This window comes from Sus scrofa, chromosome 1, assembly GCF_000003025.6.
Source record: "Sus scrofa isolate TJ Tabasco breed Duroc chromosome 1, Sscrofa11.1, whole genome shotgun sequence".
NCBI classification, from domain to species: domain Eukaryota; kingdom Metazoa; phylum Chordata; class Mammalia; order Artiodactyla; family Suidae; genus Sus; species Sus scrofa.
The window spans coordinates 159,553,506-159,578,149 of record NC_010443.5 but is presented as its reverse complement, the minus strand read 5'-3'; the positions used below and the strand labels follow the sequence as shown (position 1 = coordinate 159,578,149).

At 44.3% G+C, this 24,644-nt stretch overlaps 1 protein-coding gene across 9 annotated transcripts in view; it reads right to left on the bottom strand.

Moving 5' to 3' along the window:
• RNF152 (ring finger protein 152) overlaps positions 1–24,644 on the bottom strand; it is a 76,153-nt gene that overhangs the window by 27,882 nt on the left and 23,627 nt on the right. Inside the window, exon 2 of one of the 9 annotated variants that reach the window (XM_021095029.1) lies at positions 3,830–3,921. The gene's annotated coding sequence lies outside the window, so the exon portion shown is untranslated. 9 annotated transcript variants of the gene reach the window in all.

The following is a 24,644-nucleotide window of genomic DNA, read 5'->3' as shown; positions in this document are numbered from 1 at the left end:
AACCATATACTGTTTGCTTCTTACTTCTTGACCTCATAAGTGAACTCTCAGAGTCCCTGGGTCCCAGACAGCCTGAGAACCAGATTTTCCCTGAACACAACTCCATTCTAGCTCCCAGAACCCAGGACCTCAGGGTGTTTTCCCAGAGAAGAACACCTCCATTGAAAATCAGCACCGGAGTTCCCATTGTGGCGCAGTAGTTAACGAATCCGACTAGGAACCATGAGATTGCGGGTTCGATCCCTGCCCTTGCTCAGTGGGTTAAGGATCCGACATTGCCGTGAGCTGTGGTGTAGGTTGCAGACGCCACTTGGATCCCACGTTGCTGTGGCTCTGGCATAGGTCGGTGGCTATGGCTCCGATTAGACCCCCAGCCTGGGAATCTCCATATGCCATGAAAGCAGCCCTAGAAAAGGCAAAAAAAGGACAAAAAATAAAAAAATAAAATAAAAAAGAAAATCAGCACCAAAAAGTATTTAAATTCTTTTTTTTTTTTTTGCTCCTTAGGGCTGCACCCATGGCATTATGGAGGTTCCCAGGCTAGGGGGCGAATCAGAGCTACAGCTGCTGGCCTACACCACAGCTCACAGCAACACCAGATCTTTAACCTACTGAGTGAGGCCAGGGATCAAACCAGCATCCTCATAGATCCTACTTGGGTTTGTTAACCGCTGAGCCACAAAGGAACTCCTTAAGTTCTTAATAGTGTAGGCCATCTTAGCCTACATTAACCGCTAATGATTTTTTTTTTTTTTTAAGTTTTAGATTGTGCAGTAAGGTGATATGTACCTTTGAGGTTTGTGGGGGTGATATTTTGGTCCCAAGGTCGGTGTTCCTCAGATAGTCCTGCATCTCTGAGCTTCCTTTCTTTCTCTGACACCACAGTTTTCCAGGAGCATCTTTGTTATTCTACCCTCTACTGATCTGCACAGCTTCCATCCCCCGAAGCATGTGTCCAACTAGGTAACTTTGACATAACATATACATCTTCTGGTCCTCGTACTTACTGTATGAGCCCGATATGGGATGAGGAAGACCCACACAGTACATGGAACAGCCATTCACAGGAAAGGCAGACAGAAGTCAGCCTCAGCCCATTTTCAATTCCATCTTCTGCCTTTTAGAAATTCCTCTGGGGTTCTGTACATGATGGATGTTTAATAACATTGTCAGGCTAACTAGCAGTGATTTCTAGTGGGTACCCATGAAAAAAAAATCACTCCAAAGGCCTATAATTTTAGACCTTAGAGCTTTCATTTTTCCAAGGTAGGAGAGGCCTATAATAAATATTTCCAGAATCACAATGAGATATGACAATAGCTATTAAGGCTCAAGGAACCAATATCTATGAAATAGTCCCTTATCCATTAATAATAGTTACAAAATGTCATATCCCACAGCTGGGCTGGGCTGCAAATCTTATATTCTTTATGTAAGAATAAATAAATGAGCACGAGCTGGGTCTGACTTTTCTTGGTGGAGAGTAAAGAGATTGTTGTAACCATCATTTCAAACATGCGTCCATGAATTCTGACTCAAGTCCTCCCCTTTCTGGCCTAATGACTCTTACACTCTGGAGGGTTACAAACCATTCTGAGAAGGTGATGAAGTGTAGAGAGGGTAGAGATGCAGAAAAATATACATATGCACACAGAACTGTGCATATATTAACATCATGGAGTTTGACCACCAAAGCCCCAGATGAAGAATGCCCTAGGCCAGTGCTTCTAGGACTTTAATGTGCCAATGAATCACCAATAAATTGCCAATGAATCTCCAATGCTGCTTTGAGTGGTAAAGTTCTAGAATAGAAGTCAACACTTTTTCTGTATAGGAAGAGATGGTAAATACTTTAGGCATTTGTGGGTCATCCAGTATCTGCTACAACCACTCAACTCTGCCATTTTAGCAGGAAGCAGCCATATACAATATGCAAACAGGAGTTCCTGTTGTGGCTCAGCAAAAACCAATCTGACTAGCATCCATGAGGATGCATGTTCAATCCCCGGCCTCACTCAATGGGTTAAGGGTCCGGTATTGCTGTGAGCTGTGGTGTAGGTCACAGACATGGTTGGGATCTGGCGTTGCTGTGGCATAGACCAGAGGCTACAGCTCTGATTCGGCCCCTAGCTTGGGAACCTCCATATGCTGCGAGTGCAGCCCTAAAGACAACAACAATAACAACAGCAAAAACCAATATGCAAACAGATGGACGAACTTTATTTACAGAAACAGAAGGCGGGCTGGATGTGGCCCAAGCGCTACCCTGGAAGGTATCAGTTCAAAGCCCATAAGGACTCTAATAGCAAATCACAAAACTCAACTCAGTTCTGATTTTTTTGTAAGGGTTTACACTTATTTTTACCACCAGTTTTGTCATAGTCACCCTTATTTACTTAACCAGCAATTCTCATTACAATATTTTTTCCTACCGAACAATTTGTTATGAACAAGCCATTGTTCCATTTTCCAGCCGACACAATGAGGGTCAGAATAATTCCACATTATAAACATTTCCTGAAAGACCCCTCGTGGCCTAGTTTTCTGACTCTCAGCAAAGTTCTGTTAATTGACAGCTGACCACACACACAATGTAAAAGCAGAACACAATCTTTCGTGTGCCAAGCCAACCGTCTCTCTTCTGGAGGCCGCTGTCATTTTTTAACAAGCCTGGCAGCTGTCAGGCTCAGGCCAAGAGTCACAAGGGCGTTGTTTCCCCAAGACTTGTTTTTGCAAAAATTAGGACCTGCAGGAGGCTCTTCTCTGTCCAATCCCTTCCTTTATGGCAAAAAGTCAAATGCTTGACTGCTGAGTGCCTTCCTAGGTGAGCTTCACCGAGTCACTTAGTTTCCTGACTGATTCTGGCAACAGCCATCAACCACAACAACCCGACTCCACAGAATGGAAGTGGTTTAGATGGGTTTTCCTCCCAAGTGTCCTGAGTCTTAAAGCTCAGACCTGGCCAGGCTCCAGCCAACCTGCTCTGTGGGAAGGATGTCAGAGTCGTCCATGTGAGCTCGTACCAGGGGAATGTGGATAACCATTTCTGAGTAATTGGGAAAACTGTTTTCTTTTCAACTCATGCACACCCTCACAGAAAAACCAGCTCTAGTTAGAAATGACTTAGGTCCACAGTGCGTCGCTAGCCATTTTCCCTGGTTTCTCAAGTCAAGCCTCATCAAATCAGATAACTGTTTTCAGGATCACCACTACTGCTTAAAAATCTATACGGTCTTCTAGCAATCTAGTCTAAAAAGCAGAGTGGGAAACTCTACAGAGCACAAATGATGTTATCATTTTGTGGGAAAGCCAAAGTCAAATTCATGAGCAAGTTTCTTTCATAAAATCACAACTAATCAAAAGAGTTATGAGTAATAGAACAGTGGAACTCCTAAAAACAATACCCTACTGCCATTCCTTCTCATGGCACACAACATTCACCTGATCTGGTGTAATAAGCCACGCTAGCGCTGGTGGGTTCTGTGTACTTGTTCGTGTGTGAGAAGCATGTTCAATTCTGTGGTATATTCACAACAGCATGTTTTACCTGGGAGGTTTACTTTTTCTAAACCACTAGCACAAATGGTCCAACAAATTATTTGCCTCGTGTCTACCTAGTAACTCTGGGGATTATGAGGGAATAAGATTAATGATGGCATGGGTCTGTGGGTTGTAAAAACTCGTACCTCCAGTAAGGGTAGTAAGATGCAGTGAAACTTGATTTCTCAAGGGAATGGGCAAAATGCATTTCATCGTAGTTTTTAAAGGCTCTGATGACCTTTAGATATTCACAACGGCCTTGCAAAAAGGCATTTATTCACCTACTCACCTTGGCGATGCACAATTTATGTAGGGCAAGTAATGAAGTGCCTGTTTCATTCATTTTATTCCCTCTGTTCCTCCCAGGGGCCATAAGTGGATCTGAGGGTGAAAAAATGTTGGTGACACTATAGAATTTTTATGCTGGTAGAGGGGCTGGGTTAAGATGATTTTCTTACTCATTTACAGGGGTGAGAGTTTTGGCGGTGCTATAAAAGAAGGGAAATGCTAGGAATGATAGATAAAACTCAGAAAAACAATGAAGATGGCTCAGAGTGCCAGACCTCTCATCAAGCCCACATGCCAGCCCCTGCCAGCTGGGCATACAGTGCCTGCCATTCAGGCCACCACTCAAACCCTCAGGTCACCTGGGAACTTCTGGGCTAGAAGGCATCAACCTTTCATTGAATTAGGTACTGGAATTTGAAGGTTTCTTCCCTTACAACATATTCTTGGGAGTTCTTCTATCATTTTGTCTGCATAGGTAGATACATTCATTTGTACCTGCGGACACTGCCCAGTTTAGCTGACGACACTGTAAAGCACATATACTCCCCACTCTTCCAGAAACTGGCTTCCCATAGCACAGGCAGCTCTGCTGACTGTCCTCCCGATGAAGGCCATCTCCTAATAACCACGTGCATGTGGTGAACCTTGACCATAAGCCCACCCCAAAGTTTAGCCAAGGCACACTTTATAATCCTCAATCCAACCATGTTGGCATTTGTTCTTGGCTTTTTCCTAACCTTAAAAAATAAATAAATAAATAAATAAAATCCCCAAAGACTATCTTGGAAAGTGGCTACAATATGATGCAATAAAAAAAGTCAAAGGTAGGAGTTCCCACTGTGACACAGTAGATTAAGCATCTGGTGCTGTCACTGCAGCAGCTCCAGTCACTGCTGAGGCACAGGTTCCATCCCTGGCCCGGAGCAGTGGATTAAGGATCCTGCATTGCCAGAGCAGCCAAAAGAGTGGACCACTCTTCTTTACCACAGATAATAGGTAATCTCATCTATTCCAATCTCATCTAACCCAACCTTGAGCCAACCTCAGGCTGTGGTTCCTGCTACAAAGCTTTCTTTTCAACCTCCTTGACTGGACAACTCCTCACCTTTGAGGTTGAAGTAGGGTGAAAGGGAGTCCAAAAATGCCAAGGCACACTCACGAGGCACTACTTCTTCCTTCACCCCCCCATACTTCTCTCATGTAATTCCTTACTTAACCTTTGCTAGAGTGGAAGCCCCTGATAGAGCACCCACCAATAGAGAGCACACAACAGGCATGCACCACGCATCCCAATAAACTTGTAAAAACATTTGTGAAAGAAGCATCAGGTATAGAAATACTACTACTGCTCATCTCTTCCTCATCAGCAGGAGGTCAGACAAAGCAATGCACAGATATTCAGAGACACTAAAAGGCCTGAAGAAAGAACTCTGCTTGGACAGAGCTGAGGCCCCTGGACCCTGGAAATTCACTAATGGGAAGTGGAAACTCAACTCTTGTGACGAACCAACTTCAGGCTTTCTGCAAGTCATTCCCCCGCACTGACCTCAGTTTCCTCATCTGTGAAGCAGGAACAGTCCATACCTACCTCTAAATGATGTTTTGAGAATCAAATGGGTTAGGAAGGTATCCAGCTTAGAAGCCAGCATATAATAGCTGTTCAAGAAACATATATGCTTTTTTCCCCAGACTCAGAGTCTAACTTCACTTTTGGGGTGCCTGTGACATTGCCAACAAGAAAAAACAGAACTTTCAGAAATAAATTTCTTTAAAAAAAAAATGGAGAGAAAAAAAAGCACAAGGAAAAAATACCAGGATAACATTTAAAAACAAAAACATACCTAAGACGGCAGCAAAGCTTTAACACACAAGCAAATGGGGGCTTTGCTAAACGTGCTCTTTCCATTTGCATGAGATCTGCTTCTGTGGCTGGCGTGAAACCCTCATTGCATAACGCCATAACATGCAGCTCTGCTCCAAAAAGCTTTGGTGTCATTACAGTCAGGCGGCTAAAACAGTGCCAAACGTCTCTTGGCTCTGAATAAATTCCCACAAGTGTCCTGAATCTGTTAACTACGCAAAGATGGTTTTGCATCAATGGAAAATATAGGCATTGCATATTCTGCCTTGAGGCTTCCTCTCAAAATCACTCTGGCCATGGTGTAAACATTTCTTTTTCTTAAAACATACCTCAGAGAAAGTCAGCCACCAAGGGCGAATAATTTGAAACTAAAAACTACATAGACAACAGTCACACATACGAGATCACCACTGGGGTTTCTCACAGACTTGTCAAAGTTCGTTTGTCCAGAATGGAATCCTTGGTCTCCTCGCAACCCACCGCCAAACCTGCTCTTCCCCCAATTCCTCCCCATCTCGGCTATTGGCAACTCCATCCTTCTAGCAAATCATGCCCAAACCCTCGCCATCCTCCAATCTCCTTTCTCTTCACACTTCATGTCCCATCTACCACATCAGCTTTGCCTTGTAAAAAATGTCCTAAATCTGACCACTTCTCTTTACTCCACTGCTCCGACCTTGGTCCAAGCCCCCGCCCCTCTCCCCCGTGGCACTGGCAGTAAGTATCCTGGTCTGGCTCTCTGTCTCCTTCTTCGCCCCTTCAGTCCAACCTCAGAGGACTGTCCAGAGTGAAGGCATGACAACAAAAGTCAGGCAGGCCACAATAACCACCTTCCACGAGCCCTGCAATAGCCACTCAGGTCACAAGTAAAACCAAAGTTCTTGCAATGGCCCATCTGACCCATTGTACACTCCCACCCCGCCTTGCTCTCTGTGCTCCAGGCTTGCTACTCCCTCTGCCTGGAATCTTCTCTCAAATATGGATGTGTCCTTCCTCCTTGCCTCCTTCAAGTCTGTGCTCAAACTTCACCTCCTTAAGACAGCTTCCCCTGTTTGCCTTTCTACAAAGTGCAACACCTGTCAGCATCCCCTCTCCTTGTCTTTCGTTATGTTTTCTCAGGCATATATCATTTTCTGATGCTTTATGTAAGTTACCTATTCCATTGCCAGTGGCCCAACCCAACCTCAAGCCAGAGGGCAAGGGAGCCAGGGTGCTGCAGCTCTAGAAGGTCTGGGAAGATGAAGAATGAACTGGAGGGATGAATGGAGAATGTCCAGCATATCCTTGCTAGGCAATGGAGATCCTGGAGTCCAGTCCAGGGAAGAGCATAAGAGGGGAGCCTGGTGGGGGCCAAGAGCTTTCTTTACTTCCTCTCATGGTCAGCTGTTGATCCACTAGGACTTAGGTGCAAAGTCTCTGAAGAGAAGTCCTGCCCTGGAGGGTTAACAGCTCCTAACCTAAGTACTAAGTCCTTTATCCAAAGCAGATGGTTTCTAGGACCCAACACACAAAAACTGAGATGCAACCATTATGTGGCAGGGCTAGAGAATTTCCCTTTTAGAAAATCTCCATTCCTGTTACCTTGAAGTTGACCCTGAAATAATTCCCTTGGACCCATGATTACAGTTCGAGAGCTCTATTCCAAATTTATTTCAAATGCATGATAAATGACCCATCACTGAGCAATTACAGCAAATAGCCACCAAGTTCTAGGTACCATTAGCACCCACTCCTCCCAACAGCCACGCAAAAGAAGGCTTCCCTGCTGAGTTGAAGAAGTTATCCAATGCAGTTTTCCAAAATGGAGGGGGAAAGGAAGTTTTAGGATCGAACCCAAATCGAAAATTCTTAAACCTCTGATTTCAGATGACCCAAAACAAAACGGATCTCACCACCATCCATGCAACCGAGTTGCAGTAGGTTATGTGACTGTGTAGACTGAGGCTTCACCGAATGAGGTAGAGGAGGACCCGGTTTCTGGATTCAGTTCTATCAATGGTTTAGTTTGTGACCTTAGGCAAGTCTCAGTTTCTCAGCAGCTCAGTGTCCCTAATTCCAAGATAAATATGATGCTTCCTCCTCATCCAGACCTTTCAGGGACAAATTGGGGTGAATTAGCTAAAGTATCCTTTCTGTCTCCCTTAGAGGCTCTTCTCTCCCAACCTCCTAACTATGGATCTTGCCCAAGGTAGTGATAGAGTAGTGGGGAAAGCACGTCTGAGTCAGACCCATCTGGATCAAATGGGAGACCTTCCACTGATGAACCATTCGAACTTGAACGGTGTGCCCACCCCTGCTGTGCCTCAGTGCCCCTCCTCTATAGAAAGGGAAAGCTTAGAAAGCACGAGACCTCATACAACTGCCGGGTGATAAAATGAGAATGTGCATGCTAAAGCCCTCAGGATATTGTCTGGCATAGAATAACCACTCAAAAGCAGAATGCAATCATCACAATCATTACCATCATTATCATCCTCATTATCATTTTTCATAGGCAGTTCTAAGTGGGATTGGTGAAGGCACAGAATTTCTTTGAGCATTCTCTAGAATCTTTCCATGTCCTTAAAATAATTCTCTTTTTCAGTGTGGAAAAGTGAAATTGAAAATCACACAAATGGCTATTATGATCCCTCCCAGATTTGATTAACCACTCTAATCGCTAATGAAACCCAAGTTGCTGAAAAGCAGGACCAAGCTACATAGACTTGATTAGAGCGCAGGAAATTTGCACCAAGGGAAATCCTGGGAAAAGAGATTTTGATTTGGACTATTTTCTATGAAAAAGGTATAAATTCATGACAGTAAAGTGGTTTGTGAATGGTACCCAAAAAATAACTTTAAGTTATTTTTATGAAATAAAATTGTTCATGAAATAAACAATTTCATGAACCATAAAATACCCAAAATGCTTCTTTGATTTTGAGGATCTGAGGAAAGCTTCCTAAGCTCCTCCCTGGCATCCACACTCTCAGTAGCTAACCTCTGCAGTCTCCTGGTACTCAGGGCAGGGACTATGGACCCCTGACAGTTCACACAGCACCAAAGAGAAAGTCCAATCACCATGTTTGCTTTGACACGTAATTGATTATATGGCCAATCAGATCAGAGACTCATGCCCGCTGCCAGGGGATCAATCAGTGCAACAGCAACATGCCATCAACCTTCCTCTGCCCTAGTCCCTAAGGTCATCGGATGCCCTCAATTATAAAAATCATCTTGAGGAGTTCCCACTGTGGTACAGTGGGTTAAGAACCTGACTGCAGTGGCTCACACTGATAAAGAAGCATGAGTTCCATCCCCAGGCTGGTGCAGTGGATTAAAGGATCTGGTGTTGCCATAGCAGTGGGAACTTCCATATGTTGCAGGTGCGGCAACTAAAAAAAATTCTTCTTAGTAAATAAAAATATAAAACATCTTAGGTTTTTACACCAGTTGGTACAAATAAACCATTTGAAGTTTTACATTTCTATTCTATCGGAAACAAATATGTTTTATTCACCCAGTCCTTCCCCATTACCATTTTGTTTCTATCTATACATCTATATCTATACCTATATCTATATCTTTATCTAGTGTTTTTTAGGGCCACATCTGTGGCATATGGATGTTCCCAGTCTAGGGGTCCAATAGGAGCTGTACCCGCTGGCCTACACCATAGGCACAGCAACGCCATATCCAAGCCGAGTCTACAGACTACACCACAGCTCACGGCAATGCAAGATCCTTAATTCACTGATTGAGGCTACGATCAAACCTCATGGATTGAGGCTACGATCAAACCTCATGGATACTAGTCGGGTTCATTACCACTAAGCCATGATGGGAACTCCCTGTATCAATATCTTAAATCAAAATTTCAAACCATTACAGCAAGAGTATCTACTTTGAATAAACAGTGTATAGGTGTAGTTCCTAAAAGTAGGTGTCCAATAAATATTCATTGAAGAGACAGGAGGAAGGAAAGGAGGAGAAAACACTGACCCAAACTCCTGAGCTGCCCCAGATTCCAGGGTGAGGATGCAGAGAGGCCACAGTGATCCAGAATTGGTGCCAGGATTTCTACGTGCCTTCTCCAATCCTTACGACAGCTCCCTCAGAAGGTATCTTATTCCCCCATTTTGCAGGTGGCAAAACTGAGGTACAGAGAGGTTAAATAGTTTCCTGAGTACCCCCCCCCAAGTCAGTAAGTTTCAGAGCCAAGAATGAGATGATGTAATACAGAGTTACACTCCAGTACTGCCCTACTGTCTGGACACCCAAATTCACCTGGGGCTAACTGAAGTAATCAAGCATTAGTGTTTCCATTTACATGAAATAATTAAACCCAACTGCTTAAACGATAGCAAGAAAGCACATGACTTCCAGAGGTCCTAGAGCCAGTGCCTCTACTTGGTCACTAGAACCCTAGAAAATAAGGACCCCATCCCTTCTCATCATGAACAGAATGAGCTTATGCTGCAGGCTTTCTATCACCTTTATAACTTCAACCCAACCTGCCCACTCAGACCACAACAGCAGCATTGCACAGCACCTTGTGATTTATAAAACAATTTTATCTCTAACACCCTCCCTGTGACATACATAAGGCAGATAACGTCACCTGCCGTCAAGGCCAGGGCGCCCTCAGTGACAGGTGACCCAGAGACGCCCTCGGCAGCACACGACAGCTCAAAACAACCAGGAACACAGGGAAGCAGCAACGGGCAACTTCCAGCACTTGCACAGCTTCTGAGAACAGTGTTTCCAAAGGAAGAAATTTCAATAGGAAACTGGCTGGAGACATAAGGACACGTAAAAACATGATCAGTCCTCAAGAGGTGCAACCATGTGAGGAGAAAGCCTCAATGACTTCATCTTCTCCCCTTAACTACTGCTTACCTTTGGGCAATAGGAAGAGAAACATACCTGTGAAACTGTGTTTGCCATCAGTCCACAACAATCTGTTTGCTGAGCATCTCAGGAGTGTTGGCTAACTAATACTTTTATATTTCCTGCCGGAAACATACCACAGCTCATAAACTGATAACATTAGTAATATTGAAAGATGTGACATTGAGCCTTCAGCAGAGCATTTCCCCCCCAAACTCAAAAGAACGAATAGGAGCTCTCTTGTGGCACAGTGGGTTAAGGATCTGGTGTTGTCACTGCTGTGAATCGAGTCGCTGCTGTGGTGTAAGTTCAATCCCTGACTGAGGAACGTCCACATGTTGTGGGTGTGGCCAAAAACAAAACAAAACAAAACACATCTAGATACAGCAGGCTTCCAAGAGAACTGATTTAAAAACTTACTCAGCAGACAAGCACAGTACTGCTGCAGCAGGCCTCAGCCTGGGCTGCAGGCTGCAATCACCCAAGTAACCTTAAAAAAATACCCAGGCTCAGGATCTACCTGCAGAGGTTCTGATTTCACTGTCCTGGGGTGTGGCCTGGACATTGGAACTTTTCAAAGCTCTCCCAGTGATTCTAAGGAGAGACTCACAGGTACAGAAAGTAAGGCACACATTGGCTGCTCACCTAAAAAGTGACTCACAGTTGCTAATGACCATAAACAATTTCACAACTGAGAACTGCTTGATAACATGGATTTAAATTTTCAGACATGATCTGGTCACTGCAAAGTTGCAAAGTCCGGATTCTCATTCTCCTGGTCTTCCTGACATACCTTGACCACCTTAACCTGGAAATCCAGATGAATGCAAAAATTCATTTTAAAAGTACTAACATCTCGGTAGCACTTTTTTTCCTTTTTTTGTTTCTGTTTTGTTTTTTGGCTGCACAAGCATGTGGAAATTCCCAGGCCAAGGACTGAACCCTCGCCACAGCAGCAACCCAAGCTGCTGCAGTGGCATCGCTGGATTCTTAATCCGATGCACCACAAGAGAACACCTATGTAGCACTTTAAGATTTAAAAATACATAAACATGAAGTCACAGTTAACCACTACAAGAACCATGAGATATGTAAATGTATTAGTTTCCTATTCCCTCTGTGTGTGACAAATTATCCTAAGTTTAGTGGCTTAAAACGTGAATTATTTTTGTAGTTCTTGAGGCCAGATGTTCAAAATTAGAATCCCTTGGCTAAGGTAGGATGTGGGCATGGCTGGTTCCTTCCGGAGGCTCTGAGGGAAGGATCTGTTTCCTTGATTTCCTCAGCTTCTAAGGACTACCTGCATTCCTCAGCTCAGGGCCCCTTCCTCTTATCCTCTGCTGCGTCCAACTTGCAGGAAAGGACCCTTGTGATTACATTAGACTCATGTAGATACTCAAGCAAGATAAGCTTTCCATTTCCAGATCCTTAATCACCTGTGCAGAGTCCCTTTTGTCATGTAAAGTAACATTCAAGGGATCCAGGGATTAAGACATCTTTAGGGACCAATATTCAGCCTGTCACAGAGTGAGGCGAACATCACTACCATTCCCATTCCCTCTGGCACCATCATCACTTTTCAGTTGAAACTGAGGCTCAGGAGTTCCTGTCCTGGCTCAGCGGAAACAAATATGACTAGCATCCATGAGGATGCAGGTCCGATCCCTGGCCTTGTTCAGTGGGTTGAGGATCTGGTGTTGCCATGAGCTGTGGTGCAGGTCACAGACGTGGCTCAGATCTGGCATTGCTGTGGCTGTAGCATAGGCTAGCGGCTACATACCCGATTTGACCCCTAGCCTGGGAAACTCCATATGCCTTGGGTGCGGCCCTAAAAAGAAAAAGAAAGAAAAAAAAGAAAGAAAGAAAGAAACTGAGGTTTAGAGTTGCTTGACTTAACCAGGTTCCAAGTCTGGGACGGGGCTGAATTTAAACTTGATTCCATAACTCTAAGCCCCGTTCCTTTAAGCCACTCCTGTTGCCTCCCCAGATAAGGCAATGTTTGCAATATTATGTTCCTTTCCAGGTTCTCAGCATACTGTTCACAAGAAGTGTTTCAACTCTGCATTCAGTCATTATCTCTGCTCCTCAGCCAACAGAGGCCAAGTGGAAACATCCAGTTTTAGGCACCCCCACTGGTAAACCTCCCTCAAGCCAACCCCTTCCCTGTGATCCAGAACCAGCAAGCCAATGAGGCAGCAATTCATTATACAGACTCTGATGTCACAACTATCTGAGAGATTAGCCACAAAAGAACATATATAAGGGGGGGAAAAGGCAGCTCTCAGTTTTAAGAGAGAAAAACAATCTCAACTGGCCCAGACCTACACATACTAGTAACTGTCTCCGGAAGAATTTACAATAGCGATGGCCACATCCTCCATGTTCAACACAATCTATTAAGAACATGTAGGAAACCATCCTCTTGGTGATTTTCCACGGTTCCCTTCTTGCACTCCAGAGAGGGCTGAGGAGGAGGTATTTAGAGCCTCAGCTAGTGGTCCCCTGGTGTGTGGTGTGACTGCAGCTGGGGTAATCAGAAAGCAGTGGTTTCCTACGGAAGGATATTCTGATCCGATGGTCACACTTCCCTGGATGCCCTGGGATTTCCCACCCCCTCCTCTCATCATCCTCTTGCACATGATGGAGAAAAGAACCTGATGCTGAATCATAGGCACTTTAACAATGGGGGAAGGTAAACAAGCCAAGCAAATCTCACTGCCAAGCTTAGACCTTGCCTGTGTCTGTGTTCAACCTGATGTGAAAAAGATGGTGAAGGGAAAAAAAAAAAAAAAAATCAATGCTGCATAAGAATACACCTGGTATAATATCAGCAAGTTTCATGATTTTTCTGGACTGAGATAACTCACTGTGCCTGTGCCCCAAACTATAAAATAACAGCAAATAGGGCTTGGAAAGGTCGGGTGGAGGAATGCAAACAACCAGAATATTCTATTTTAAATAAGCTAATGGGGTAGGGAGAAGTGGCATGCTAGAGCACATTTCATGGCTTGTGTTCATGTCAAGTCCATGCTCTGAAACTATAATCTTGTACAATTATAACCCATATTTGGAATTTTAAGGGACAGCAATACTCCCTGACATCTAAGAGTCAGTTTGGGTCACTATTTCAGAAAAGTGAATCAATGCATGTCATAAAGCTTTTCAACATGGGTACCATCATAAGGGAAATTTGGTTTACAGGGAGTTAACCCTAAACATGCTGATAAAACAGGGTGTTCTAGTCCATGTGATGCATTATTTAGGATATTATAGCCTCAAAAATAACCTGTACAGGAGTTCCCTGGTGGCCTAGCCATTAAGGATCTGATGTTGTTACTACTGTGGCATGATTTCAATTTCCGGCCTGGGAACTTCCACATACCACAAGCTGGGCAAAAAAAGAAAAGAAAAAAAAATACATCTATATTATATATTACCTTGGTAAATTATTTTATTTTTCTTTTTATGGCCGCACCTGTGGCATGTGGAAGTTCCCAGCCTAGGGGTCCAATCAGAGCTGCAGCTGCCAGCCTATGCCACAGCCACAGCCACAGCCACACGGAATCTGAGCTACATCTGTGATCTACACCACACCTTGCAGCAACACCGGATCTTTAACCCACTGAGCAAGGCTGGGGATCAAATCTGAATCCTCATGGAGACCAGCTGGGTTCCTAACCTGCTGAGCCACAACAGAAACTCCATCCTGGGTAAATTAAAAGAGGGTACATCCACCAAGGATTCCTTACTACATACTTTATATGACCATGCAATGTTTCCAAGAGCCCTGGGTCCTTGTCCTGGCTGTGCCATTAATTCACTGTATAACATAGACTAGTTATTTCTCTGGGTCTCGGGGTCCTTCCTCTGCAAGTGGAGGGCTGGATAAGACGACCTTCAAAGGCTCCTCCAATCCCAATTCTAAAAGCTTCCAAAGATTCATTAACAAAATTTACTGGCTGACGTCTAACTGAAATCAGATTGCAATTGAGTTGGTGAGTAAAAAGAAGGCAAGAAAGCTGATGTAGGAAATGCTTAACAACAAAAAGCTGGAGAACACAGGTAAGCTTGAAATGCTCATCAGGTCCCTCTCCTGGGAAAGCTACGAAGCCCAGGGGTTCCAAGTTTACTGCAAAGCCCCTAGAGGGCCCTTTCCTTATCTGCAGGGGGGGACCATGCATTGGGGGTCCTGCACTCAGAGCCGCCCAAGTGCCCAAGTCCTGGCAAGAAGGTGTGGATGGGTGAGGAGATGGTTACACTTGGGATGAAGATCCCATGCAAAACATCATTGCTATAGCCTTCTGTTCACTGAGTATAGCTTTCAAGGTCACTCTGATCCAGGGAAGGCTATTCATTGGTGCTGGAAACTGAGTGTTTGGGGATCTGCTACATTTTCTTCCTCCTATCCTTCCAAGGGGTAGGAAAGGGGGAGGGGCAACCTTTGTCCTCTTGAGGGCCTGCAAAATTGGCAAAAGAAAATGAAAAGTAGATTCAAAGAGCTCTTGAGCTCTCTCGAGATTTAGTTCCCTGAATAGCTAGCTCCAAAGAACAAATATGCTTATGTGGGAGAGCTCTGGGGGAAAAAAAAATGACAGGAAAATTGAGGACTTGCTATAAAACTCATCTTCAAAAAGCCATAATTATCACAATAGTGTCACCTAAGCATTATTTACAAACATCCTTCTGCGCAGCTCCCCCTCTTTGAAGAGCCCTCCTAGAGATACGGTGCTATTACTCAGGATAGCTTTTTAAATGAATTAAGTAGTAAAACAAGGAAAAACTAGCACTTTTCAGTCAAAACTCTGGAGTGAATATAATTAAAATAGATGCAGGGAAACGGGCATAAAAGAGAGAATCTGATTCTTTATGCTGATAATTCCTACTTATCAATGTATAATTAAGTCAGTTTTCAAATGCTGTTGTGTACATTACTCATTAGATAACCCTCAATAGTGTAAGAGGAGAAAAGTGTAGAAATTCTATTTTGTCGATGAGAAACTGAGACTTAAAGATATTAAACGGTATGCCCAAAGTCGAATCACAGTAGAAACCCATATCACCCAATTCCTTATTTCAAAGCCTCCCCCAGGACACCACACACTGTGTCCAGGTGGTTTTATTTACATGGTGAAACTGAAAAAATTTTTATATCAAATGCTGTCATATATTTTGCCTGAGCCCTGTTTCTGAACTTAGGGCCTCCGAATACTCTGGTTTGAGTCTTGGCAAAATGAAGAAAATTCCCAGGAGCCATAAAAATGGAGTTATGTCTACAAGCAGCTACAGGTAAGAAAATGTCCCTTATAGTCTGTCATTAGTACTGTAGTTCACCTCCTAACCACTGTCACTTCTTCTAAAGGACCAGGCCTTATGGTTCATGGCCATGTTCTGATCACACAGGGGCACAAAAGTAGCAAATAACCCCACACTCTGCTCCCAGGTTCTTGGCCGGCAATCAAAAATCTGACTGTGGGTCTTTGTTCATTCTATTTTTGGACGATACCATATCACAAAACACCTCTCAGCCTCAGCCCTGTTAATCAATCAGTAAATTTGTCATGGAAGTGCATAAACATCTACATTCACTAGTTGTTGGCCAAAATAATGCCTTTGCCCTGTGATTGCAAATGATTAGGTAACTCAAACAACAACAGCGGCAGCAAAAACAACTCTAGTCTGTGCTGAGGTGGTAGGTATAACTTTAACTTTATTTCTGGGATCTTCACTGTTACTAAGTCTATTGAAATAAATGAAGCAGTGCAGGGAGTTCTCTTTGTGGATCAGTGGGTTATGACCCTGACTAGTATCCCCGAAGATGTGGGTTCAATCCCTGACCCTCACTCAGTGGGTTAAGCATCTGGCATGGCCATAAGCTGTGGTGTAGGTCGCAGACACTGCTCAGATTCTGCGTTGCTGTGGCTGTGGTGTGTAGAACAGCAGCTGCAGCTCCAATTAGACCCCTAGACTGCGAAGTTGCCTATGCTGTGGATGTGGCCCTAAGAAAGAAAGAAAGAAAGAAAGAAAGAAAGAAAGAAAGAAAGAAAGAAAGAAAGAAAGAAAAGTGAAGGAGCAGCAGAGTACAGCTGGTAGGGCAAATGCTCTGCCCCAGACATGGTTTGTCCCAACCTGGGATGGGGCCCCTTTTTCTCACAAAGGGAATCCCCCACACCCATCTACCCACCCCAGTTTCTAGGACCAGCCCTAACTTTATTAGAGATAATCGGGTGGTTTCGATGCAACCCTGTGGGACCCAAGTTCCCCAACGGCCATCTCAGCCATGATTTTCTGCCCAAGGTCCCTCACCTACATTTAGGTCCTTTCTGGAGTCTTTACCCTGAGGGCCTGAAGCTCACTGGACTCCTGGCTGCCCTTTCATCCACCTGGACCTGCTATGCCTACAAGCCCCTACCCCAGGATTACTGCCACCCCTGGAAATAGTCCCCCCATCTGTCTCCCTCAACCTCCTATTGGAATGCATCACCCTGCTGGGGGTACCTCCAGCCCTGGCACCCTTTTCATCTGTAAGTGGACTTCCACCCAGGGCCCCTCCTGGCAAGTCCACAGCACTCCTTCGGGGCCTGGCAGAGCCCAGAACAAAACCAGCAGCTCCTCAACTGACCCTCTGCATTCCAGACCTTGTTCTTACTTACATGCCTCTGTCTGAGCCTAAAATCTATTCATTCGTGAAGGCAGGGCTCGTTGAGTGGCTGTCCTCGTTATTACCCCTCACTATTTACTTGCGATCTGCCAGTGGCCTATAATATAGCCACCTATTAACTACCTTGCAGACATCATGATGCAGCAAATTTCACTATTTTTACACAGAGATGAAAAACCTGGGATCCCATTTTAATAAGAAATGTGCTTAAATTCAGTTGGCAAGACTGGGGTAAAACCTGGATTAAATGCAGGCTGAGCTGGCTTCCTTCTTACTGTGTGAATCCTATTTGAGGAAACTCTGTTTCTCATTCACCAGGTTATGCCAATTACAGAGTGCAGGATGGCAGAGGAAGCACCCTCTAACCGACATGGGCTGATCTGATGTCCCTAAGCCTTAACCCCATATTACTGAGAAGAGCTGGGGCTCCCTGACGTCCCAGTCACCTGCACACACTATTCAGAAGTCACCTCGAACTCACTCCACATCCAGAATGGAACAGAGGAAGCATTTGCTCAAATTCCCACTGCAGTACTTCTGTTAAAACCAATTGTTTCAAATAAAACTGGAAGGACTTTTGTACTTCCCACCGGTACCATCTCAGCTTCTTGGTTTCAGGCTTAGTTGACTTAAGTGAAATCCACAATAGAGCATGAGAGGGCTGTTGTGGTGTTAATTCAAACTCTAAGTTGCTTCTGAAGTGCTGTGTAACTCTCATAGACCATGTTTCCTGGGGCTCCATGACAGAATCATTAGACATAATGTCACAGCTACCAGTTATAGAAAGAGGTGGGGAGCTGCATCCTTGTCCAGGTGGACACATGCTCCTCCCTGAAAATGGGCTTGAAGCTATGATGTAAATGAACATCAAACTATCTTTGGCAGGAAAGGGTTATTTATGGGTTGAATTATGTCTCCAAAAATGGTGTCTTCAAGTTCTAACCCTGGGTGTCTCAGAATGTGGTCTTATTAGGAAAACAGAGTTGTTGCACATGTCATCCATTAAGATGAGGTCATACTGAATTGGGAGGACCCTTACTTCAACACAACTGGTATGTTTAAGAAGAGGAGAGGAGACACATGAGAGAAGAACACATGACAACAGAGGCAGAGATTAATGATGCATCTATGAGCCCTAGGTTGCTGGCAACACCAGAAGCTGGAATAAGCAAGGAAGAATCCTCTCCTACAGGTTTCAGATCAAGCGTGGCCCTGTGGACACCTTCAGTGAGGACTTGCAGCCTTCAAAAACGTGAAAGAATAAGATTCTGTTGTTTTAAGCTGCCCAGTTTGTGTTTGTTTTGTTACAACAGTCCTAGGAAATTAGCAAAAGGGGGAAATGAAGGACTGAGGAATCACAAATCTAAATCAGGTGCTGCTTCCTGATTTAGAAGCAGCACCAAAAAGGAAGAGAAAATATAAATGGTCCCACCTTAGGATAGTTTGATTTTGGATTTTTACTTTACAGTGGTCTAAAAGCAATATGCATTCAGTAGAAACTGTACTTCAAATTTTGAATTTTAATCTTTTCCTGGGATAGCAATTTGCAGTACAATCCTCTCATGATGCTGGGCAGGTACAGTGAGCACAGTTCCCAGTCAGCCACAAGATGACCATGGTAAACAATGATACACTTATAACCATTCTGTTCTTCACTTTCAGTACAATGTTCATAAATTATATGATAGTCAATATTTTATTATAAAATAGGCTTTGTGTTAGATGGTTTTGCCCAACTGTAGGCTAATGGAAGAATTCTGAACAAATTTAAGATGGGTGAGGTTAAGCTATGATGTTCAGTAGGTTAGGTGTATTCAATGCATTTTTGGCTTGCAATATTTTCAGCTTATGATGGGTTGATCAGGACATAACTTCATTGTAAGCCCAAGAAAGATTTGTGCATATTTGTGATCAGGAATATCTTTCACAGCATGGCCACCTATCTAGTTGAGCTGAAGGAAGAAAGACAACTGGAAGGACTCTTCCTTCCCCTAAGAAACAAGACTCTCTAATTCAGGAATTGAGTGGGGCAGGAACAGTAGAAACTGAAGCTTCTTTCTTTCTATTTACATACAAAATCCTGCCTCTTCCATCCTGACCCTCTAGTCCATCTTTGCTTACAGAAAGGGACTAATAGGAGTTTTCACAGCCATGATCTCATTTAATCCTCATGATCATTTGTGTGTCAGGAAAGGAGGGCAAGTATAATCACCCCCTTTTTACACAGGAATTAAGTGAAGTCCACACATGGTCACAGATGAGATGATCACCCTGAAAAGATGACAAAGCAAAAGGTTTTCAAAAATGGTGGAGTGGGAGTGGGGTGGGGGTGGAGGGTAAAAAAAAAAAAAAATCCATAAATCTTTTCTAAAAAAAAAGAAAAAATGAAATCAACAAAATTTCTACTAGGAGCCTTCCACATCCATAACAAATCAAATTTGTTGTCCTTGAAAAGTAGCCCATTTACCTTTTTTAGTCGTTCAGGTAACATTGCTGTGGACACAATCCACTGGCTCTCTGATCAGCTTTTTAAAGTTCCTATTGTGGCTCAGTGGTAACAAACCCAACTTGTATCCATGAAGATGCGAGTTCAATCCCTGGCCTTACTCTGTGAGTTAAGGAGCCGGCATTGCTTTGAGCTTTGGTATATGTTGAAGATGCAGCTCAGATCCCATGTTGCTGTGGCTGTGGCACAGCCCTAGCCTGGGATTCGATCCCTAGCCTGGGAACTTCCATATACCACAGGTGTGGCCCTGAAACGCAAAAAAAAAAAAAAAAAAAAAAAAAGAAAGAAAGAAAGAAAGAAAAGAAAAAGTGCCTTTGAGGGAAAATCCCAAACGCATTTTCCAGGCTTGAAAGGTAAGGGCTCTGGCCTTGGTGTTCTGTCGCATTCGGTGCTTCCAAATCTTCAGGCTCTCCTATGTAACCACAGGACCTGTCCATAACCATCACCCTGCACAAGATGGACTTCAGAGAGTATTTGAGAGGCCAGAGCACTGCAGACTCACGTCCAACAACCTCTGATGACTGAATGGACCCTGTTCCAAAGCAACATTTTATAAGGGGAAAGACGGCAGGGACAGAGAGGGGTGGCAGGTGTCCCAGTGAAGGACAGAATGCAAAGGATTATGCTGCAAAGCACTGGGGCTGACAATGGGGGTGGAGAGCTCTGACTCCAATCAGTTGCCTTTTCCATATATTATAATCCCCCCCACCCCCTGGAAAAAAACCCAGTTGCTGGTCCCTGAGAAAACTTGACTTTCATGCCCCTAAACCTGCAGCCAAGATGCCAGGCACATAGACCTCAGGACCTACCACTCACCACTCTGGAAATTACCTCTGTGAGATGCCATTCCACATTTTGTCAGCTTGAAAATATTAAACACCACTGAAGGAAATTTAAGGTTTCTTTTTCAGATTTAAATGTCTACTTATTTCAAAATGAATTAGTAGTTGTCTGGGTTTCATAATGTTTAATTCATTAATGATAACTACAGCTTGAGAATTTGAAAGGGAAATAGCTTCCAGGATAAAATTAAATGCAAAACTCGAAGCAGTGATTCACGGCTGTTCCTATCTAAATTACTAATCCATGTGACAAACCAGGTTGGCAGCACAAAAAAGCAATACTCTTTTCGCCCACTGCCTTTATAGACTTTGCTGAATTGTTTTGCAAACTGTCTAAACCCAAGTCCTAGATAATCCCCTGCTAGCAGCCTCCATCTCGTTGTGGAATTTAGTACTTAGCGTCTCCACTGCCTCAGAGAGGTTTGGAATGGACAAACACTTTTGTGCTTCAGAAAAGAGTTTTCTCAATATTAGAGTTTAGACATACAGTCCAACAGATTTCCAAGTCAGCTCATTTTAAATTGAGGGCAAATATCCCAGTGATATCTGTCCACATTTCCCCAAAAGAAACCTGCACAAAACTCTAAAAACAGCAATTTTCTATTAGTTTGCAAGGAGATTCAATTACACATCTCCCTGTTAGAACAACTGGGGACTAGAATAAACCATGTGGTCCAAAAGATGAGATAATATAATGTTTCCGAGGTTTCATCAAGGGCAGGTTAGGCTGCCTCCTAAAATTTCTCTCAAGTCTGTACCTACAACCGCTGCCTGAGGTCACAACCTAGGCGAGGCTGGAGAAACAGGGAGGTGCCTGATCATGTGAGCCCACCTTCAAAGGAGCTCAGAGGACCAAGGTCCCACTGAGGTGTGTCCAGACCACCTTCCAAGTCACCACAAAAGCTCTGAAACCAGGCCCCCCATCTCCAACCTCTTCCTCACTCCCGCCACCCTGTATACTGGTCCTAAAGAGCAAGTCGGATCCCCACCAGCCCTCAAGAACGCTGCTCCAGGCCAGGGCTTAAATATGATGACACCTTAACTCTTGGGACAACTCAGTAAAGGCACCCTTATGGTCCCCACAGTGCAGAGCAAGAGACAGGGGCAAAGACATTCAAAACTCTCGTCGTAAACTCTCGTCGCGGCGCAGCGGGTTACAAACCCACTAGCATTCAGGAGAACGTAGATTGGATCCCTGGCCTCCCTCAGTGGGTTAAGGATACTTTGTTGCTGTGGCTGTGGTGGAGGCTGGCAGCTGCAGTTCCAGTTCAACCCCTAGCCTGAGAACTTCCATATGCAGCTGGTACAGCCTAAAAACAAAATCACTTGCCCAAGTTTCAGAGCAAGAACCTTCCCCGGGGTTCACACCCACACTTTCTGCCCAATGCCTCACGATTTGAACTATCTGATTATGTCACCTGTAGCTTCAAATATTCCACTTTATGACCAAAGGGAGTGGGGTCCACACACGCCCCCAAGGTCTCCAGGTCCTTTGGTTATTTGGTTACATTCCCAGCCTCTTCCAAACCACATCCTCTTCTCCATTGTGCCCCCCACACTGGCTTTTCCAAACTATGCAAGTGCTGTTCCCTTTGCCTCTCCTCTTGGGAGGGCTTCTGTGAGCCCCTTGGGTGTCTCTTTCCCCCTTAATGCTCCTGCAGTGCCACATTCAGCCCCTGTCAACCATTCACTACTTTCTATTGAGATTGGGGGCGTATGTGTCTCCCCTGGAGTCTGTGACCTCCAAGGCTCTGCCTCTTCCAGGACCTGCCCCTGTGTCCCCACAGCAGGGCCCTAACCCTTTGAAATGAATGACTGTGTGATGATAAATGCGTTCAAAACAAAAAACAAACCAAACAACAGACTTAGGGGCTTGTCTCAAACCAACTCAGGACCCTTAAGAGTTGGGGTGAGGAGTTCCTTTGAGGCTCAGTGGGCTAAGGATGTGACATCACTGCTGTAGCATGGGTTCAAGCTCTGGCCTGGGAACTTCCATGTGCCACAGGAGAAGAAGGGAGGGGAAGGGGAGAAGTGGGGACGAGGAAGAGGAGAAGAAGAGAGGGAATGAGAAGATGGAAAGGGTGTGCTTTTTTTTTTTTTTTTTTTTTTTTTTTTGGCAGCACCTACGACATGCTCACCTTCCTTGGCCAGGGATCAAACCCTCGCCACAGCAGTGACCAGAGCCACAGCAGTGACCAGAGACACAGCAGTGACACCACTGGGTCCCTAACCTACTGTGCCACAAAGGGAACTCTAAGGATGTGCACTTTTTAGAAACTCTGTCAGGGCAATTTTTTCCACCAAGCATTCAAACATTTCAACCACATGATGGGGATACCAGCTCACTCGCTAACGGGTTTATGAAGCCAGCCTCTCTGGGATTTTGAATCAGCAGGAGATAATCTTTGGAAGGGGAACTCAAGAGTCACCCACATGTTACAAAAGCAAAGAGATGACAAACTGAATCCACAACTCAGGCAGGTTTCTACTGTTGCTTCCTGGTGGCAGGAGGGAGAGCAAAGACATATTTGGAAAAAGGGGGTTTTTTGCTGCTGTTGTTTTTAATGTTAAGGAGGGAATGCACCTACTCCCTACCTTTGGGGTGAACTGATGTAAGCCAGGCTCCTCACAGCACCAGTCTTAACCATTTAGCCGTCTATTCCTGATCATGAACTCGGCATCAAATAATCCCAGGTACCACTGACAATGAATATAGCACGAAAAGCAAAGATAACAACTGTAACTCATGGTAATCCTTTAAAATGTAAAATAATGTCCCTAAATCCCTTAGAATGGTTACAACTGTCCAGCATATACGATTTCTCCGAGGAACCCCACAGTACTGTAAAAACACACAGAATGCACCTAAAAATACAAATCTACAGTTATGTAAATTTAACCTTCAACTAATATGCTAGCTAAAAAAAGCAATATATCAAAGCAATTTTGCTCACCTTCTGAGAACTTTAAGAGCTCCTGGGGGGCAATTTGGATGTCCCAGTGCCTCTTTCACAAAATCTTGCAAGGAGATTCATGGCAATGTGTGAAGCTGGTTTCTTTCTCTGCATTTTCCTTGCAACCAGCACAGGCCTTTAGAACAAGCTGCTGACCCTAGAGACTGGCCTTCAAATGTTGCCAGCAGCGTACAGTACCAATTTATGCTATGTTCGTGGGCGTTTCTCCCAGGGAAAACTACTTTTAAAACATCTTTCAATATTTTTATTTTCCTCCCAGTTTATTCAATGTCTCAAGAGCAGCCATCCCTGCTCAGTGTCAGCTCAGGTACCCCAGGACAGGGGTAAATCCAGGGGTTCTGGATTTACCCCTGCAGGGCTCTTTAGCTGGCCCTACAGGGCTCTCATTCACTTTAGCTGGCCCTGCAAGGCTCTCATTCACTGGGCATCCAGAAAGGCCACCTCAGGTCACAAGGATAAGTCAGGCTCTAGAAGCAACTTCAGGAGTTCCCATCGTGGTGCAGCAGAAACAAATCCGACTAGAAATCATGAGGTTGCCGTTCGATCCCAGGCCTCTTTTAGTGGGTTAAGGATCCGGCATTGCTGTGGCTGTGGTGTAGGCCAGCAGCTGTAGCTCCGATTCGACCACTAGCCTGGGAACTTCCACATGCCGCAGGTGCAGCCCTAAAAAGCAAAAAAAAAAAAAAAAAAAAAAAAAAAAAAATTGTCCACTAAGTGAATGCGAGGCATACAACAGTGTTTCTTCCTTATAGTTACATGGAGGAAAGGTGCAGAGCACAACACTGTGCAGGAACGTCAGGGTCAAGCATTACAAACATAGCTTCATAAAAAGCTCAAGGACATGAAGGATTCCTCACAAATGACTTAAAAGCAGACTGGTAAAGAATTGCCTATTCTTAAGTTCCCTTCTGGCGCAGCAGGTTAAGGATCTAGTGTTGTCACTACAGCAGTTCAGGTTGCTTGCTGGGGCACGGGTTCAATCCCTAGCCCGGGAACGTCCACATGCCGTGGCTGTGCCCCCCTAAAATTGTCTATTCTTGAGTTTCTTATGGCTCCCACTTTAATTATTAAAACTAAAAAGCATTCATTGTTCGTAAGAAAAATG